Source organism: Nilaparvata lugens, chromosome 3 (assembly GCF_014356525.2).
Source record: "Nilaparvata lugens isolate BPH chromosome 3, ASM1435652v1, whole genome shotgun sequence".
In the NCBI taxonomy this organism is placed as follows: Eukaryota; Metazoa; Arthropoda; class Insecta; order Hemiptera; family Delphacidae; genus Nilaparvata; species Nilaparvata lugens.
Window position 1 is genome coordinate 58,988,938 of NC_052506.1, and position 5,049 is coordinate 58,993,986.

Sequence of the window (5,049 nt, forward strand, 5' to 3'; positions counted from 1 at the left end):
AACGACCATGAGAGACCTTCAACATATCAAAAGTCATAAGATGATTTTTGAAAACAATCGAGGGTAATTGATGAACAAACAAACACACAAAGAACCCCACAAATGGACGTCTCAAGGCTACAGTCATCAGTAAGAATTCGCTAGGCTCGTTCAATTATACTTCTCTTGATGTCCTTCGAATGTTATCCTCCCAGAAAGGAGGAAGTAGTGAATAAATTCTGTAGAACATATAAATTGATTAGTAAAGTGGTTTAAAGAATATGTTTTATTCAAAATTAAAATTTTAGTTGAGTCGAAGCTCTGGTCAGTTATTATAAAATATGAGAAAGAAAATCGAGCCCATACTAGGATTTCACTTTGTCCGTTCATACATAGTTTGAAGTAGTTTCAAGCAACGAAGTTTGATGTACTTCAAGTATATATTCCTAAAAATGGAATCTCTTGGAACCTGCAGCAAATCATCAGTGATTTTCAGTACTATATTTCCATCTTTACTCTTCAATCGAGTTTATTGGTCGATTGGTTCAATGACGATTGTTGTTAGTAGTAGTAGTAGTGAAACAACCTTTATTGACAATAATACAATACAACAATATAATCTATTACATAATAAATTGAATCATATTAGATATTATTAGGTTGGTGACTGGCATAACCTTTGAAGTTGTCTGCCAGGAGTCGGTCATAGCCTAATAATTGAATTCCAATATCAAATCCTTTCTCAAATTCAAAGCCGCTATCAGAAATGCTGTCAATCTATCCCAACTCTTCCCGTTCAGCCATTCAATAACCTCAACCTCGGAGAGTCTACATTTCCCAAGCCATGTTCTTCGGACACCCGCTAATATCGGACAAACTGCAGCCCATAAAGTGCAGCATGTCCTCTTTCTCTGCCAAACTGCACAAGGAACATAACCACTGTCTCCCCTCTCTTCCATGCGCAAAGTTGAGATAGAAGAGTGAACCTCTGGCTTTAAAAATCAAACTTATATTTTTTCTATCATAGCCCGAGTTTAGATAAGATTTAACATCACTCCGCTGTTCTAACTGTTTATAAAGCGGATGAAACTCTGCCTGATTAGTTCTCCTTACCCATTCAACTCTCATTTTCTCTTTCATTCCTTCGCACATGGACCTGAAATCATTTCTCCACTCAGTTCTATTCATCAAACATCTCACTAGGTTACAGTCCAATTCCTCGTCCCATCTCATCCAGTCTCTACACCAAAAACTCTTCTTTCTCAATACTTTCTCTGCTAACTCTCTAGGCAGTCTTCCCCTGGGCAGTCTCATAACTCTGAACACATACTCCACATGTAGTTTCAAAACGAACAGAAACACATGCTCAATATGCAAACATATGCTCAGTTCCAGGTGCAAAACATAATTAGGTGTTGTTTGTGGCAGCATTGAAAGTTTTTTAGCAAAAAATCGTTGCAAAGTCTCTAGCATGTCATAGCTTTTATAACCCCAAATCTGTGCTCCATATGTTGCCACCGTTCTCATCACCGCCCCATACACCCTCCACTTCACATTCATATCAATGTCATTTCGAACAATAAAATCTTTGCATACTCCATTTATTCCAAACTTAGCAAGAGAAACTCGTTCTTTGACATGCTCGGCGAAGGATAATTTGGATGTTAATATGACGCCTAAATATTTATAATGGTTTACCACTTCTACCTCTTCACCCGCTAGATACCACTTCTCATGCTCCGCTACACGTCCCCGCTTCCTAAACACAACTATTTTAGATTTATCTATATTTATCACTAAACCCCACTTCTCACAATACCCATGAATATCATCAATCATTCTCTGCAATGCCTTTGGCGAGGAAGCTAATAGAACTAAATCATCTGCATACATAAGCACTTTTACATTTAACTCATCTAACCAGATTCCTTCCCTCAAACTGTCACACAAATCATTAATAAACAGTGAGAAGAGCAACGGTGATAGCAAACAATTCTGTTTCAATCCACAGGTAGTCTTGAAAAACTGTGACATTCTATCCTTACACCAAATACTAGCCGTTGTGTCCGTGTACAAACTAGAAATAATTTTGACAAACTGGTCTGACAGCCCTATTGCGTACAGTTTATGAATTAGCGTTAGTCTATCTACTTTATCATAGGCGGCTTTCAAATCGACAAAAAAACAATACAACTTTTTTCCTCCATCCCTTATTTTCATTATACTAACCAGGTTGAAAATGTTGTCGACCGTAGAATATCCCTTTCTAAAGCCTGCCTGATATTCGCATAATATATTATTCACATTCACCCATTTTTCTAGCCTTCCAAGCAGTACCCCAGCAAACCATTTAGCGAAGGAATTAACAAAAGAAATCCCTCTATAATTTTCCACATTTGATAGGTCTCCTTTCTTAAATATTGGAAAAATTACCGTTTCACTAAAACATTTGGGTATGTCTGTGCTCCGAAATGAATGATTGAACAATGATAATACGGTATTGAGCAATTCATCTGGAGCTTTCTTAAAGAATTCTATCGGAATCCCATCTGTCCCAGGGGCTTTCCCATCCTTTCCCCTCTACAATGCTTCTTTCAACTCACTCATACTTATCACTGCATCGAGAATATCACTCCTATTAATAGACCCCACATGTACCCCAATATCTCTCCTTATCTCCGAGGTAAACTGTCGCTCAAAAAATCTACTCCACTGTTCCGGGGTTATAGAACTACTTGATAACCTTTTTGACTTCTTAAACCAGCTTACCGTCTCCCAAAAATTCTTGGAGTCACTTACATTGGCCAATTTGATAGCTGCATTCTGATAATAATGTTTCCTTTTATTCTTACACAAAGCCTTATAATTATATTTTACTTCCAAATAGGTCCGTCTGGCAACTTCTGAATTATTTCTTCTAAATAAATTTAACATTTTAAAACATCGCACACGCGCTCTTTCGCACTCCCAATCATACCATACCTGTCTAAATTTATCATATTTTCTTCCACACTCATCCTGCCTATTCATACTCTCCTTGATTATTTCAAGTATTCTTTGCGTTGTTTGTTCTACCTCACTTACATCACCCATATTCGATCCACCTAGCTTATTACTAATTCGTTCTTTATACTGCCTCTCTATATTTTCCAGCCCAGCTATATCTTGGTAACGGTAAAGAGTAATCCTCATTTTCATGTAAATCACTTATACCTACTTCTACTTCAATCGGAAAGTGATCGGAGAATATTTCTGGTTTCACCTTGAAATCATTAACCTCTTTCAACAGGCTTCTTGACACACAACATAAGTCTATTACCGAAGCCCCCGAGCCCCTCGAGAAAGTGAATTCTCCCAACTCATCACTCATAGTTCTCCCATTCACTATTACAAGATCATATCTCTCACAAAGCTCCAAAACTGTTTTGCCTCTTCGGTTCAAAACTAAATCCTTTGATTTACGCTCACATTTAATTTTACAATCTGGGTCTATCAATTCCTAGGGTATTATACGGAATACGTGAAGACTTGCCCTTCCACATGCAGCCGATCAACGTTTAGATGAATCCTTGAGTCACCAACAGCCTTGATGACCTCTCTTCTGACAGCCAGTAAAATAGAACGTTTCTTCCGTGTTTCATAGCTGAAATCTTTGTGGACGACGAAGCGAATATTTCTAAGCTTATTTGTATTCTTAAGTATGAGTTCTAGATCAGTGTCAGCCGGCAGATAGGCGATAATCGGTGCACCCTCTCTTTTAGGTCCTAAGGGATGCGCACGATTCACGTTTATTTATTTTCCACACTTCAGAACGTTCGCACAAAAATTCTTTACAACTTCATTGCAGTCCTCCTCCCTTCCATATTTCAGCCCTTTAAAGATGAGATTATTTCTTCTCGAACTATCTTCTAGATTTATAACTCTGTTTTTCAACTGAATGTTCCGATTTTCTATAACTTGAAGTTCTTCTTCCAGTTTCGTATTTTCCTCGCACATATCTTTTAGGCACTTTTTCAAATCACAAATATCAGTTTTAGAAGCCAAGTTATCAAGTTTTTGATCAAGTAGCCTGCTCAAAACCTGCTCGATATTCTGAGACTGATCCTGAGTTACTGTTTCTGTGGATGAATTTTCCACCATTTTAGATGTTGGTTTTTTCTTTTGCTGCTTCTCAGTTTCGTCCGGTGAACTTGGTGGCCTTTTACTTTCTCGTCTTCCGCTCGATGTAAAATACCTATCCACTGTATTGCTCATCAATCCAAAACTCAGTACGGCACGCTATGACAATTAGTTTGATATCGTGGGTTAATGGAATCAGAGAGGAAAACAGATGTCAAGAGAGCAATCAAGACTGGAAAAGCGGAAGCTCCTGAAAAGAAACAAGGGAATAGAGGAAAGGAACAAGAAGAGAAGAATTACAGGAATCGACTGTCACACATGCAAAGAAAATGAAAACACATGCCGCAATAAAATATTTTAACTGAGAACCGCCTACTCCGCCCAGTGCCTCAAAAACAACTTTTCAAATCTATTGCTATCTCTTCCCGCTCCGTTCACAGCGCTCCGTTGTCATGGGAACCAGAGATGCCGCAATGCAACGAATAAGAAACGAACAACAATATCTATATAAACAGTTGTAGGCAGAACGTTTATCTGAGCGATAAAACAAAAGATTCTACTACTAATCTTGAGTATGCACCGACTACAGTTTACAGTTGCAAGAGAAACAAGCACCTCAAATCAGTTAACGCGGCACGGAAACCGATAACAAACAGTCCGTTGACCAGCTACACTATGTTCAGTTTATATACCTGTTTATATTGTGATGTATACAGTACCAGTAAGCGTGCACTGACACTATTTCAGTCGAAACTAATAAGTACAACCGACTAAAAGTTAGGTTAAACCCTGTCACGTGGTATTTTAGTACCATAAAATATTTTGAAATGAACTGGTGAATTTTAATAGAATTATAAAATGGAAAAGAAAGATAACCTAGTCAAAGGACCATTCAAATAAAATCGAATGTTGTTAGCGATAAAAGAGTAATCGTACTATCTAAAATGATAA